General features: G+C 46.5%; 1 protein-coding gene and 1 long non-coding RNA gene across 5 annotated transcripts in view; both read left to right on the forward strand.

Annotated features, from left to right (window-relative positions):
- The window catches only part of Chd7 (chromodomain helicase DNA binding protein 7), a 178048-nt gene that overhangs the window by 25989 nt on the left and 135869 nt on the right, over positions 1-16190 (forward strand). The gene's annotated exons all lie outside the window — the stretch shown is intronic.
- Gm46841 (predicted gene, 46841) lies at positions 820-15560 on the forward strand. The gene is made up of 2 exons (NR_166064.1): positions 820-14683; positions 14736-15560. It is a non-coding gene; the product is annotated as a predicted gene, 46841 (long non-coding RNA).

Consider the following 16190-nt stretch of genomic DNA (forward strand, 5'->3'; position numbering starts at 1 on the left):
CCCAACCCCACCATTATACTGTATTGATTTTCCTTATTTAACCTGGGAGGTGGTACATTGAGTTTTCTGCTTGTTTTTTATTATGCCCATGCAAAATATTTTTAAAGTGGTTGAAGTTTTCATTTGGAATGAATAGATTGAACTATGACTGGTTGTTTACATTGGCAGCATTCAGGAAGTAGGAATAATTTATATGGCATATTTTAATGATATTTAGTAATTTTACATACATAGTTTAAGATTCCAGGGAATATTTTTGTACTTGACCAGAATTTTGCTTATGGCTGATAACAATACATTTTTGGTTCCACTGTGGTACACAGTGGAGGCATGGTGGCATGTGTCTGAAGCTCCCTGCAATAGGGGCAGAAAGATCTCAAGTGGGCGGGAGCTGGGTAGTGAAGCTGTCTCCAAATCACAAACAGAAAAGCTGTTGCTAAATCTATCCTTTTCTCCTTCCCTGTTTTCTCTGTCCCTCCTCTCCTCTCCCCTCCCCTCCCTTCCCATATCTTTCCCTCTTTCTCTTAATTTCTTTCTTTCTTTTTGGTTTTTGATTTTTCCAGACAGGGTTTCTCTGTGTAGCCCTGGCTATCCTGGAACTCACTCTGTAGACCAGGCTGGCCTTGAACTCAGAAATCCGCCTGCCTCTGCCTTCCAAGTGCTGGGATTAAAGGTGTGTGCCACCACTGGCTCTCTTAATTTCTAATTTTTCTCCTTTTTTAAAAAAAAATTATTAGATATTTTCTTCATTTACATTTTAAATGCTATCCCAAAAGTTCCCTATACCCTCCCCCCCGCCCTGCTCCTCTACCCACCGACTCCCACTTCTTGGTCCTGGCATTCCCATGTACTGGGGCATATAAAGTTTGCAAGACCGATGGGCCTCTCTTCCTAATGATGGCCGACTAGGCCATCTTCTGCTACATCTGCAGCTAGAGACATGAGCTCTGGGGGTACTGGTTAGTTCATATTGTTGTTCCACCTATAGGGTTGCAGACCCCTTCAGCTCCTTGGGTACTTTCTCTAGCTCCTCCATTGGGGGCCCTATGTTCCGTCCTGTAGATGACTGAGCATTTTTTTTAAAATAGAAACATGATGAGGCTAATTATACAGTAAAACATGCCAGTAACTCTGTTTACTGAGCATCATTGGCACAGTCAGCATATATTTAATAAAGAGAAATGGCTGCATAGTATTCCAGTATCATGACCTGCTCTGGTTTACTGTTTGTGTCAAGAATTTTAGTTTTTATTTTATGAGAATTTCATATGCATATATGTGCACACATACATATCTATTTGTATGCACACACATACACATATCTCAAAACAAAACATATATAATGTGTTTGGTCAAGCCCACCCTCATTTCCAGATATGCCCATGAAACCCTACTCCCTTCATTTTGCTTTAAAGCCCGTTGAGTTCACTTAGTGCCGCCAGTGTGTGCCAGGGCATAGGACCATCTCTTAGAGAGAGCATGGTGGCCTCTCTCTCCCAGCAGCCATTGTTGCCAGCTCTTCAGCTGGGGTTAGGGCTTCGGGCTCTCCTCCCTTCCTTCCATGCTGCGGTTTTGTCTGGCCTGATCTTGTGCACGTTGCCATAACTGGAGTGAGTTAACATCTGCCTCTGCCCTGTTGGGTCTTTGAACTGTTGTGCTGTGGCCATCCATCACTTCTGGCTCTTGCGTACAGTCTCCCTGCCCCTGTTCAGTTAGGATTCCTGAGCTTTGGGAGGAGGGAGTATGGTGCAGATACATCCGGGGCTGGGCCCTATGCTGTCTCTTACTCTCCGCATGTTGGCCAGTCTCTGTTAATGCCCATCTACTGCAAAAGAGGGGACGGTCCTCCGATAAATACTGAGACGTTCATTAATCTATGAGTGTAAGGATAAATCAGTGGCAGTCAGTTTAATATTATATCCAGTTACCACAGTGTTTAGCGCCCCCCCCCCCCCCCGACAGGATTTCTCTCTATAGCCCTGGCTGTCCTGGAACTTGCTTTGTAGACCAGGCTGGCCTTGAACTCAGAAATCCGCCTGTCTCTGCCTCCTAAGTGCTGGGATTAAAGGCGTGCGCCATGACTGCCCGGCACCACCACAGTGGTTTTCAACCTTCATAAAAACGACAACCCCTTAATATAGTTCCTTATGTTGTGGTGACCCCAACCATAAAACTGTTTTCGTTGCAACTTTATAACTGAAAGTTTGCTATTGTTAAGAATCATAATATAAATATCTGATTTGCAGATGTTCTTAGATGACCCCCAAATGGGTTACAATCCAGGAATTGAGAACTGCTGATTCAGCAGAATAACAATAGTAAGTTGTTCCCTGGGCCTACTGCCTCTCTACATTCTTAGCCCTATGATAATGGTAGCAGGCATGGCTCTAGCCTTGCAGAGCAGGCTTGAAATCCAAGCAGAAAGTGGGTGGTTACTCCAGTAACATTTGCGCCTCTGATGTACCAGTGTGCATACTTTGCCGGTCCAATGGTTGTGACATCACAAAGTATTGACAGCCAAGTGAGACTGATGACTACTCTACCCCCAACCCCGTCCCCTGAGCACACACAGCACCTGCAGCCCTAGGAAATCTAGCCAGTGGGGTGAATCCTCCAGGTCAATGCCAGCTTGATTTCCCCGTGTTCTCTGACTGAAGTATGTGGTGTCTTCAGTAACAAGTTCTGGTGGGCAACTAAGAGCAATGGCTATCTATCGACCATGATGTTTGTGGCGGGAGGTGGGGTGTGAGGTGTCTGTGGGACCTCACTGGCTTCCAACTTTAAAAGAGATAACTCATTACCGACCCTGGGATTTCTACTTGGTGGCCTCTTATGGTGTCTAGAATTGTCCCATTGTGGGTAAGTTGATTTAAACATCTTTACTGATGTGTATGTGTATTATGTATGATGTATGTATGATGTATTATGTATGATGTATGAAGCACCGTGCCCAGGGTTCATCTGGCCCGCACTGCTGAGGAATCAAGGCAGCAGCCGACCATTTGTCCCATTGTGTAACAAAGCTTACACATTCGGCAGTAACCGTTAGACCGTCATGGTTGGTTTAAGTGATTGTGTACCTCCAGAGGACAGAACCGTTGTCAGTTGCCTCTGATGGGACACTTTTAAAACCTCCTCAGTACAAAGACTGCATTTACGAAGTCAGCATGTTGAAAGTATGTGTGTGCGTGTTTCACATATGCAAGCACACATTACTAATCTACAAAACTTTAACATACTGATATTAAGATTCCACTTAAGAGTTGAATTTGTGATACATGTTTGATAAGTATTAATAGGAAGGCCTTGTCGCAGTCTCTTGTGGCCTTAGAACTTAACTCCTGCATTCACAGAGGTGCAGATATCGAAGATACTGACAAATGTAGATTGGAAAGTACTTAGTAAAACGGTAGATCTGTATGCATGTATGTGGGTATGTGCGTGTGAATGCAGGCACCCTAAATGCAGGACCCTTGAGGACAAGGTTCTTTGAGACTAGAGGCATTGGGGCTCTTGGAGTTGGAGTCACCCAGTCCATGTGCTGGGAACCAAATTCTGGGCCTTTTTGAGAGAAGAGCTTTTACCTGTTAAACACCTCTTCAGTAGCAGCACAAAGTTGGTAGGGGTTCCAGTTAAATGCTATGAGGGATGTCCTCGCTTGGCAGCGGCTCTTCTCCCTGAATGCAGTTCACAGTTCCTGCTAGGTTTGAAGATCATCGCTTACTGTTTTCCCCTGTATCACTGAAAAACTTAGGTCGGCCTCCCGTTTGTGTATTTGTGGATGTGCACACATGCCTGTGTCAAGGCCAGGTGTTATTCCCAAGGCACCATACACTGTTGTGTTTCATTTTGAGGCAGGGATTTTCACGGGCCCGGAATTCCTCAAATAGGCACTACTGGCTGGCCAGTGAGGCCCAGTGTTTCTGTCTGGTTTTGTCTTACTAGCTTGGAGATTGCAAGCATACACCACTGTACTGGTAACCATGGGTTCGAGGAATTGAACTCGGGTCAAGTTTGCAACATATGTGCTTTGCTGCCTGATATACTCAGTCCCGATGTCGTATGTCACTTACTGTGTCGGACATCTTATTAACTGATTAACAGGCTGGGCTAATGAAGATAGTTCATACGTTACCTTTCTGTACGAGCCTTCTTTGAAGGATTTTAATCACAGTTATGGAAGGAGGATTACTAGGCTAGGATGACTAGTAATAGATAACCTACTCGACACATGTTCCAGCTGAGTACAGATTTGAACCACATGTGTGTCTGGCTCGTCAAAGCACTGTGCTGCTGACTAGTGTTCATAGGAAGCAGCAGGTAAGACTGCTGGGTTCCTGCAGCAATCATCATGCATGAGATGAAAGCAGGCATGGCTGGACAGAGTGTGTTTTTATATTAAGAAAAGGGCAGTGGTGGCGCACACCTTTAATCCCAGCACTCGGGAGGCAGAGGCAGGCGGATTTCTGAGTTTGAGGCCAGCCTGGTCTACAGAGTGAGTTCCAGAACAGCCAGGGCTACACAGAGAAACCCTGTCTCGAAAAACCCAAAAAAAAAAAAAAAAAAAAAAAAAAAAAGTCTTTGTTGACTCTACCCACAGCACCTAGCCACTGTCTGATACATCCTGTGTGCATTTGAGTCTTTAAATAGAAATTGAAACTGTATTTAACCGTGAAAGGAAACCTTAGTTGTACTAAAAGAAAATGTGCACCTTTTGCCTTAGGAAGGTGAATATTTGCTTGTGCTAACTTTGTTGAAGTTGATAACTTACTATTCTGACATACAAGTAGTTTTTGTCACAGGTAAGATCTAAGATGATAGCTATGTTATTTTCTTGACCATAGCAATCCTTTAGCCAGTAACTGTGTTTATCAAAATAGCATGTTGAGTACCTTGAATATCTACACTATAAACTTCAGTTTCTTATCTGTAATAGCAATGATAAAAACAAAGGATCTTCTACCTTAGCCTCCTCAGTAGCAGTCCTGGAGGGGTGCACCTCCACGATGGCTATAAATACGGTAGTTAAGAGAACAGTTTTACAGCAGAGTTGACTGTGACAGACAGCGGCAGTTTGTATGAGTTCACAAGTTTGTGCTTTGTTAGTGGTGGTAGGGTAGTTGACAGTTACAAATATGGATTGCTGATGATCTTGCTGCCTCTCTGATTTTCTTAACTCTGACAGTCACTGAAATAGCAGTTCTTAGTGTCTGCAAGTATTGATTGTTTGGGAGAAATACTTTTACAGTACAGTTTCATCATATTTCATTATAGCCTTTCGTCCATCATTATATTTACTTCCTCCCTTACCTTGTCCCCCTGCCTCCTCCTCCTGGCTGATTTCCCTTCCCCCAGATAATCTCTCCCTTCTGCTTTCTTATATATATAGTAACCCATTCCTTTAAAAGGTCTTCCTCCCCTTTCATGATCTGCTTTCTAGCTTCATGTACACACATATAAATAAATGCTATATGTATGTATGTGTGTGTGTGTGTATATATATGTATGTATGTATGTATATATATATATATGCATATAACTTCAAATCTAGGATCTGCATTTAAGAGAAAAACATACAGTATTGTCTTGGTGTAGCTTATTTCATTTAACATCATGGTTTGTGTATATCTTTGTTTGTTTCTTTGTTTTGAGTCAGGGATTCTCTGTGTAGCCCTGGCTGTCCTAGACTTGCTTTGTAGACCAGGCTCACCTCAAACTCACAGAGATCCACCTGCCTCTGCCTCCCTAGTGCTGAGATGAACGCCCTGCCTTAACATACGGATTTTTATCTGCAGGGTTGGCTGTGATGGTTCTTGGAATGATTACAAAAATGGACTGCATTCTGGGAGAAATTATTCTAGTACCAGTCATCTTTGTATCTTCAGTTAATAAATAGGAGAGTCCCTGAAAGAAATTTTAGATGCCAAAATACATGTTCTTAATTGACTGTAATTTTCCTGTAGATTTCTTCATTTACATGCCCTCCCTCCCACCACCACCCCTTCTTTCTTTGCTGATGGGGTTTGTCTCAGCAGCAGCCATCTCCCCATTGGCTCCAAACAGCCTTCATCTGGACGCCACAGTGTACCATGGCTGCTGCATACTGTTAAGAGAGAGGCACCTTTGGAAGCAGCATAGAAGACAGGCAAATGGGCCCTGTGTGCTGCTCAGAAGGAGGCCCGTGCACGATGTGGCCTTGGGAGGGTGAGCAGATGCTTGTGCTAGCTTTGTTGAAGTTGGTAAATTACCATTCTGACATACAAATAATTATTGCCACATTAAAGATGAAGTTCTAGCTATAGTTGAGACATTTAGTGTCTTTTGAGAACATAGATCCATTTTTACTTGCATTCTAAAGTCTCAACTTTTTTTTGAAATCATGTACTGTTCTATCCGAGTCCTTAATCTCTCGGTATTTTAAACGTTTGCTTCATGAAGTGCGACCCGAAGCACTGGGCTGAAGGCTATGAATTTGGAAGTACAACTCCGTCTGTACTGCAGACAGTGGTGCCAGCTGAGATGTGCATGGAGCACGGGCATTCACCCCCAGGATTCCTCCCCAAAGTACTTGACGGACGCACGCATGGCCACTTCTGCCCTGGCTGCACAGGGTGGGCGGGATGCACGTAGGCTGCTGAGTTGCTTGTCTTTGGACAGAGACAAGGGTGGCAACAGAAGAAGGTAATTTCTTCTGCTGGATCTGTTTCCATGCAACATCAGCAACTGCCTCTTCCTACTTATCCTATGACCTTGACTGGGTGACATGTGGCGAACATGGCGTGCTGGCTCAGGACTCCCTGCTGCTCTGTCTGTTTACCAGCCAGTGGCTCATTGAGCTCTTCACAGTAGGCTCTCGACTATCTAGCTTTATACTATGATAGAGTGTAAACTGTTCATAGTTAAACGCTTTTACCTTTTACTAATTGGAGATCTATACAGCCGTATAGTACAGCTTTAAAGGAAGGGCAGGGAGTAACCCAGGGAAAGAATCATGAGGCCAACGGACTCTTCTTCATGGGTAGGGGAGATGAGAACCAGCCCAGGGAAAGATGGCAGCCTCATCAGATACTCCTGGCGGCCTAGTGACTTATAACAAGGGTGGCATGTAATTAGAAATTGTCCCTGTCTTTTCTGAGTACTGATGAAAACCATGGCTCCGAGGTTAATTCAAATAGTAATTAATATGGGTCTCTGTCAGTACGGGGTGGTAATGAAATCTTTCCTTATTTGATGACTTGGGCTTAAATGTTGAGCAGCGAATGGAAAGCCTGTTGCTCCTCATCTTACTAATTGTGGGGAGGCTCCAGCAACTGAACACAGAATGCTAAGCACGGGACTGGGGAGATGGACAAGATTTCTTTGTGTCCTGCAGTTGCCATCAATAGAAGCTATGGCATGGCATGGAGATAATACTATTTTATTTCTCTGTCACTGGTGTCTGTTATATAGAGCGTACATCACTAAGTCCTCACGTCCTGGCTGGCTGACCAGATCTTTGAATGGTCTTCTTACCCCTCACTGGTACAGCACGGTTAGTGAACAGTTTCCTAGATAGTATTGAGGGTTACAGTACACAGACAGATTGAGAGGGTGACTGGGCAGTGCCTAATTGACTCATAAGACCAACTCCATGCGGGGTTGTTTACTAAAGTGATTTGGGTTGATGTTCAGGCAGGACATCCTAAGAAGTAATGTCAAAAGCTTCGCTGAGTAAATTGTTTAAGGTTGCCATCTAATTTTGAATTGTTTGTTGGCTCAGTGACGTTGGTGTGATCTGAGGGTGATGTTTGCTTTCGTTCAGAGCATCATTCATTTTACAGGAAGCAGCCATAGAGAACAGAACTGCAGCGTTTGAGGACTCAGGCGTTCCAGACACACGGACAGGAGAGGAGGACACCTTGCCAAGCAGGTGTAGAGAGGGGCCTCATGCCTCTGCAGCTCCGTGCTCAGTGCTCAACTCCGCTTCCATCTGCATTGTTTGGGCTCCTTAGAAGCCAGTCCCAGACAGCCTATTTTATCTTAAAATACGTCAGTATATATTCCTAAGAAAAGAGAACGTTACTTCTCAAATTAGTATGTTTTAGGTGCCTGGTGGACATTTTGTGGAGTTCCCTCCCTCACCCCACCCCACCCCCAGTGGAGAAGGGCGTACTGTTAGAGGGGGGGGGGGGGTCTGCACACTTGTGTTCTTCCCTGGCTTGGTGTGAGCAACAGGCTGCTACAGGACAGTCAGGATCAGTGTGTTTACTTTGTTTTTGGAGCAGCCACAGAATTCTAAGCTGAGAATGGCAGGGTCAGACCTTTCTTTCTTCATAGCAGCTGCATTATCTTGGAGGTGCTGGTGTCTAGCTCCTGGGAGGCGAGGGCTTTGGGGAAGGCAATCAGAGTTGTGGAGGGGCTTGATCATGCTGCTGGCCTGTGAGTAAACCAGCCAGCTTCTAGAGGAACTCAGGGGAAGCACATTGGTCTGCCATCGAAGGAACCTTTCCTCCACACCAATTCCTGCCACTTTCCTAGGAACATCGGCTTCTCTGTGGCCGTCCCATAGACAGGGAATTTCAATATGCCTTCTTCCTTCCGCTGCCTCACTAGTTTAGCACCAACTACGATAGAGTCCTGACGTTATTTCAGACAGCTTGTTCCGGCTCTTAGGGATGTCCCTGGATGAAACTTGGCAAATCACAACAGCCCAGTGTGGGGTGGGTCCAGGCAAGCCCATAGGATGGGCATAGTGTTCCCCTGAGGTTTTCAGAGTAAAGTCATGGCTGGGCTTGAGTGGGTGGGGACCGAAGACCGGAGAGAACTTATCAGGAGGGCCCCGGATGTGAAGCACAAGCGACTGTTCCCACTGGCTGCACCTCAGGCCCTGTACACTAGGTAGACTGCTGCTGCCAGTGCCAGGACCTCCTTGTATACCAGAGTGACATGGCCAACCTTGTCAACTCAGAGTTCCCTGAAAGGAAGGCCATTGGATAACATGATCAGGTGGGCAGGGTGGTGGTGGTTTGGGGACAGGAAACCTTTGCATTGTCCCATCTTAGGACTCCCAGGAAGGTGCATAATGGTCAGAGCCATCCAGGCCCACACCGCCTAGCATCCCTAAAGGAAGCCTGCACAGTTCTTTCTGTGTTCTTTCTCCTATGTCTTTGTCTCAGGTGCCCTTCGAGCCCATTCTGCGCCTGGAGTCCGCCCATCCTCCTCTCCTCCTGGGCTGTCTCCTCTTATCACTTTCCCAGGCTGGAAGCCCTGGTTAGGCTCACAGGCCACTCAGACTCAGTGGGGCGTCAGTTGTCATAGCCCTCAGGGCACTTGTTACCACATGCTGTTATGCCTGCTTGTGGGGGAGGGGTCAGGAAAGATGGAGATGGAGGCTGGGGGCTGTGGTGGGATCTGTGCTCAGCTGTTTGCTCCATAGAGAGCAGGGGTGGAAGCAGGAGGTGATGGAAAGCCTGTGACAGAGCAGGGAGGGACCATTCTGCTGGCCACCAGTCAAGACAGGGATTCAGATTTCTAAAGTTGGGCAAGCTAACACCACCAGCAGCCATGGTGACAGGATTTACTTCCCAAGAGAGGTCAGTGTGTGGCTGTCTTTTGGAGTACACTTTTGACTAATAGGGATGGGTGAGCCATTGCTGTCCTCCCAGCTGTACGTACGCGTGGAGTCAGGCACCAGCACTGTCAGTGAAGGTTCCAACATGCAGAGGTCCCTGGGATGCCTGGCTTCCTCTTAGTCAAGGAACTGCTTCTCTGGCTGGGCAGCCGCCCAGTCCAGATTAGGAAGCCTGGTGGTACAAACAAGCCTTGCTGAAGTCTCCCTAGTCCTCATTTCTCTTTTGTGCATGGTTACACTGTGTTTTAAAATACGAGCAAAACAAAGACGCCCCATGCACTTGGTATTAGGGACAGGATCCAAAACTTGGTGCAAATGAGGCAGGCATGCACTATCACAGAGCCACACCCCCGAGTAGGCTTTCCCATTGCCCCTAGCACCCAGTACATACAGTAAGCCTGCTGGCTTTTATCTTACTGTGGACCGTATGGCCCTTTTCTTGCTCCCTACACTGGCCTCTGCGTTCCATCTCTTTGCAGTCTAGTGGTCGTCTATGAAAATGAGGCAGAGCCGGTCCTTCTCCTGAAACTGTGTCTAAGGCCTGGTCTCCCTCATGTGAGACCTCTCTGCATCATGGAGACACCTTCTGCCCTAGTCTCCCCTCCATACCTCCCTCAAGATGAACTCTTAGTCCTTACTGTCCTGGAGGTTCCTGCCCTTTCTCTATCTTCTAGAACATTGACTTCTTCTGGCCATCTCATCATTCTCACGGCCTTCCACTATACCTCAGCATATCTTCCCAGCCAGGTGCCTCCCCAACACCCAGTTTAAGGCCAGAGCCCCTGTGTTAAAGCCCCGTCCACCTGTGACTTCTTTATAGTTGTTTGTTTACTTTTTACTAGGGTGTAATCAAAGTACATAAAGAGGGATTTGCCTGCAGTGTTTACTGCTGGGTGCCCAGTTCTCCAGCAGTATGTCGGGTTGGTTGGCTGGTCCTTAGTAAACTTTACCCAGAGGGAAAAGCCTTTGGAGCTCTTTCCTATGGGTCTTACCTTTTTGATGTTGCTGATGATGAAACTTTGCAAGTGAGACCGCAAATGCTGCTCTGCTACACAGAATTCAAGGACTAATAGTCCTAATGGTCAAATCAGGTACACCCCCCTCCCCCCAACCCGCTGAATGTGCTTAGCTTTACCTTGAGCCTTTCTTTGGCTAAGTGATGCTGAGCAAGGCTAGGTTTTCCCAAAGTACATAGCCCCAGATGGAGTAATGCCACTTCCCCTTGTTTCCCCGGGTCAGTGTGATGGATTGGCGAACGTGATTCATTCTGTCTTAGGGGGAAATACATATATAACCTTAGTGCATTGTCAAGCCAGGATTATGGCGGTGGGTATGGAAATTTAGTGTGCAGCCCTAGCGTGTCATGGACTTGAGTATAATACACATACTTCCATTTGTTACTAGACTCGGCAAGACCTTTGTGTTGAACTTTTCTGAGAACCCAGTTATTATTTTAGAGTATTTCCAGCATTGTGCACTTTGCCTATATAAAGACAGATCTAACTAATACAGACTTGATACAGAGGCGGCCTTGGCAGTGGCACTGTATGAACCCCATCTTCTCTGTTGCTTTCCACTTAGTCTTAAAGTGGCAGGGTTTGGGGGAAGGGGAGGGTAGGATGCATTGAGAAGTGTGAAATTAGGAGCCCTGAAAGTTGATGAAGTTAATCTGTACTGGGGACTAGAAAGCATACTGCAGTTTGGTTCGTGTTAACACTGATCGCTTATGGTAAATAACATGTCACCTAGGGAACTCTGGCAATGACAGGCTTGCTTTTTTGATTGGAACAAGTCAATCATTTCAGATGACCCGGTTGAAAATACTTTGGAGACCCTTTCATTCAAACTTCAGCAGCTGTGCAGAAGGCTAGGTAGGTGGTCCGGTCTCCTCTTTAGCTGGAGTGTGTTTGCAGAATCAGAGATGTTTGGTTTTTTTTCTCCCTTCAAATTCCCTTGGAAGTCAAGTACATGTCAGCTTTGAATGACACATCTTCCTGTTATTAGTGTTGATTAACCAAGCTAGGGGTTAGTTTGTCTGGCAATTAATGGAGTGGCTGTTAGCCACCACTGTGGAGGACCTTGGCTGGAGAGATGCAGGGACCTGTGGTTTCTGCTCTGGACATGCTCACCTCTGGGGCCCCTCCTTATAACATGCATAGGATAGGTGCATGTGATGCGCCGAGAGTCACATGAAGGCCAACCAAGCGCCCACAAATCTTCTCCCCTGTGGGTATTCACCTGTTAGGAACCAAGGCTTCAGCCTGGGCAGGGTCGCCAACTAGCAGAACTTGGATCGAAGCCACGTCTGTTTGAAACGGAAAAAGAATTGTCATCCATTATTTCTGTTGACATCTGGATGACTGTAAAGAAGCTTATCCTCAAATGTTCCCGACCATAAAGCCTGTCGGAAGTAGCAGAGGGAACTCCAGCCCTGTCAGCTTAGGCACACCATTCTTATGTCTATCTAGCCAACTTTTCCCACTAGACTCTTGTGTCTGATCTTTTCATATTGATGCAGAGAGCCCAGTTTTTCTTTCAAGTAGTCAAGTTGTCCCCTGCTCCACGTGACTTCCTGTACCTGACCATGTCAGTGGCCATTTAAACCAACTCAGTGTTCACTCTTGAAAATGCTGTGCTGTTATGCAGAAGAAGCCTTTTACGTATGCTGGTGTCTCTCTTCATCCTGAGCGTGCTCCTGGGAAAGGGCTCAGGAGCACACACTCCTGCAAATGCTGTAGGACCTGTCCTTTTTCTGCACCCGCCAACTCTGAACACTAGAGCTCTTTGCCAGTTCTTTAGGGAAAATCGTTCCAAGCAGTTCTTGCCTGTTGTGCTTCCTCAGACCCATGCTCTCTCCATCACACCAGCCAGCTTCTGTGATCACTGTCTGACTGAAGGGCAGACATTGCAGCGGGGAAGAGAGTGGTTTAAGGCTCTGCCTCCAAAAGCACTCTTGGAGGGGTGGGGCTTATCGCCTGTGCTCATCAGCAGAGCTCTCAGACTCCACTCCTGTAACGGGGGTGGGTGATGAGGACTAAAGGGACTTGTGCTTTGTGATAAGGCCTCTGCTTGATACCTGTCTAGTTACCACATGGCAGCCACACCCTGGAAGTTGTTCTCCCATTTTGCCTGTGGGGATCCTGCACCTGTCTAGCTGCTTTGGATTCTCCTCGGCCCTGGAATTCCCTTGGCAGTTGCCCCTCTGCAAAGAGGCTCCTGTTCTTTTTGCCGCTCTGTGCCACAGGCTCTGTAGGTGAGGTCCTGGACCAGCAGCATCCGCCATGGCAGATGACTGGGCATAGACTCTTGTTCAGCATCACACACTCAGTTGTACATCCCTCCTAATTCATAGGCTAACCCTTGTCTTAGCACTCCCTTACCCCCACCCCAGTGTGGAGACGGGCTCTTAGGAATGAACTAAAAGTAAACTGTGAACAAGAGTGGGATCCTGATCCAGGATGATTGTATGGTTTCCTTTAAGATAAGAAAGATGGGGCTGGAGAGATGGCTCAGCGGTTAAGAGCGCCAGCTGTTCTTCCAAAGGTCCTGAGTTCAAATCCTCATGGTGGCTCACAACCATCCATAATGAGATCTGACACCCTCTTCTGGTGTGTCTAAAGATAGCTACAGTGTACTTACATAAAATAATAAATGCATTTTTGGGGCCAGAGCAAGTGCCCCGCTTTTAAATCGAAAGAAAGAAAGAAAGAAAGAAAGAAAGAAAGAAAGAAAGAAAGAAAGAAAGAAAGAAAGAAAGACAGACAGACAGAAAGACAGTTTTCTTTCTCCTAGCTTAGAAGAGGTCACATGAGCACTCAGTGAGATGGCTGCCTCAGGATGAAACTGACCGCCTCAGCACCTTGACCTTAGCCAGCCTGCCTCCAAGAACTCGAGAGGCAGTTTCTGTTCCAGTCGCTGTGTGCAGCTGAGTGCAGAGCTCTGGCATGGATTCATTGGAGACACTACCAGGGCGGATGGGTGCCTGCCTCAGGCATTATTGTTTCTAGGCCAGTGGTTTAAACATCAAACTGCTTCTGCAGACACGGGTTGTGTTTCAGATGTAGGCAGCATGGGTGGGCGTGTGGAGTCCCGACTCTTTAACAGTTCCCACTGCTGCTGATGCTTCAGCTGCCACATGACAGCGGGAGAGCGCTGGGCCGGGTAGTATGTTGAAGAGGTTCAGGCAAGAGCTTAGAATACAGGTAGGGATTTTTTACCACCCAGCCGCAGAAGTGGTTCATACCCCAGGAGCCACTGTCTGTGAGGCAGGGATAATATTTACTCAGTTTATCTCATAGGATTGATAAAAGTAGATGCATGAAGAGATCCATTTGAACCTCCTTTGCTTTTCATGCAAAGCAGCCTGGTGGAGCAGGGAGTATCCATCGTTCTCCGCCAAAAAGAAAGAACATAGGAGAATACTGACGTATCCTAGTGTAAACCACAGCCTAAAGGGGTCTCCTATCGTTCTTCACTGTACTGCTTCACAGGGTGCCAGAACTCGGGCTCCTCCCTCTCCACACCCAGGACTCCCCCGTCTCTCTCCCTACACACCACTCCACCTTCTCTTGAACGTCTGCCTGTTGGCCTGGCAGCCTAGATCACAGTCTGTGGCTCCATATTTGGATCCTTCTCTGTCAGGAATGTCTGGATGTCTTCGAGACTGTGGGGTTGAAGCTAAGAAACCTGCTGTGTTTCTTCTCAAGTGTGCTCCTGCTCCTGCCCCTGTGCAGGTCTCCTCAAGTGTGCTCCTGCCTCTGTGCAGGTCTCCTCAAGTGTGCTCCTGCCCCTGTGCAGGTCTCCTCAAGTGTGCTCCTGTGCAGGTCTCCTCAAGTGTGCTCCTGCCCCTGTGCAGGTCTTCTCAAGTGTGCTCCTGCCCCTGTGCAGGTCTCCTCAAGTGTGCTCCTGCCTCTGTGCAGGTCTCCTCAAGTGTGCTCCTGCCCCTGTGCAGGTCTCCTCAAGTGTGCTCCTGCCCCTGTGCAGGTCTCCTCAAGTGTGCTCCTGTGCAGGTCTCCTCAAGCGTGCTCCTGCTCCTGTGCAGGTCTCCTCAAGTGTGCTCCTGCTCCTGTGCAGGTCTCCTCAAGTGTGCTCCTGTGCAGGTCTCCTCAAGTGTGCTCCTGTGCAGGTCTCCTCAAGTGTGCTCCTGTGCAGGTCTCCTCAAGTGTGCTCCTGTGCAGGTCTCCTCAGGTGTGCTCCTGCCCCTGTGCAGGTCTCCTCAAGTGTGCTCCTGCTCCTGTGCAGGTCTTCTCAAGTGTGCTCCTGCTCCTGTGCAGGTCTTCTCAAGTGTGCTCCTGTGCAGCTCTTCTCAAGTGTGCTCCTGCTCCTGTGCAGCTCTTCTCAAGTGTGCTCCTGTGCAGGTCTTCTCAAAAAGATTTAGTTGTTTTGTTTTGTCACCTAAAGTGTGTTCTAAGTATGCTTTATATATGTGTGCATATGTATTCACACACATACACACACATACACACATCAGCGCCTGCATGTATACACTTAGACAAGTAGAGTTTGAGGAATGCTGTGTTCTCAGTGATGTTTTCAGTCAGTAACGATTCTAGTCATTAAGTACCTTGGGTCTTCAGTGAGTGTCTCAAGGCCATTGTATACTCTTAAATCCCACAGAGTTTCTGTGACTCGTATCTATTGATACTTATTATTTTAGACATTAAACCTTGCAATTTTACAAATTACCGAAATAATTTTAAAACATTTAATTCCACTCAATGTTAATTTAAATAACTTAGAAGAAGAAGTTATTTTCTAAATTGTATGAATCATATCAAATTGTAAGTTTCGAGATAAATGCATTTTATAAAATGTCGAACGAAGACAAATGTGATTGCTTCCTGTGTTGTGTTCTCAGTGAACAGATCTTAGAGATACATCTGCATTTGGCATATTGTAATTTGCTCTTTTGGTTGAAGAACATGAACCAAATATGGTCTTATAAAGAAGGGACTTTAAGATTTAAAGCTTTTTTTTTTTTTTTTTTTTTTTTTTTTTTGACAGGGATCTCACTGTTTTGCCCAGGCTGGTCTTGAAGTCCTGGGCTCAAATTATATACCTGGCTCAGCCATTCCATGTCCAGTGCAATGGAGTAGAGTGGGCATTATGGATAATTTGCTGTTATGTCAAAACTAAGGGAAGACAAAGCCCACGTGAGGGGCAGTTTCCTAAAGGTCTACTTGTGTTGTGAACATCAAATTTGGTCGGTGTTATTTCCGTGCTCAAGGTCACTAACCCTTGCTAGCTCATGTATTTTAAATGTGTCTTAAATTTTAATTTTTTACATGTATGGGTGTTTTGCCTGCCTGCATGTATGTATGCATGCATGCATATATGTGTACCATGTTCATAGTACCATGTTCTGGCCTGTGCTGGTGAAGGCCAGAGGAGGGGCTGGGATCCTTTCAGACTAGAGTTATAGACAGTTGTGAATGGCAGTGCCAGTGCTTTCAAGCAAGCCTAGGTCCTCTGGAAGAGCAGCAATTACTCTTAACCACTGGGCCATTTTTCCAGCTCCTTCTGTGTGTGTGTGTGTGTGTGTGTGTGTGTGTGTGTGTGTGTGTGTGTGTATATTTAAATC

This window comes from Mus musculus, chromosome 4, assembly GCF_000001635.26.
Source record: "Mus musculus strain C57BL/6J chromosome 4, GRCm38.p6 C57BL/6J".
Classification (NCBI taxonomy): Eukaryota; Metazoa; Chordata; class Mammalia; order Rodentia; family Muridae; genus Mus; species Mus musculus.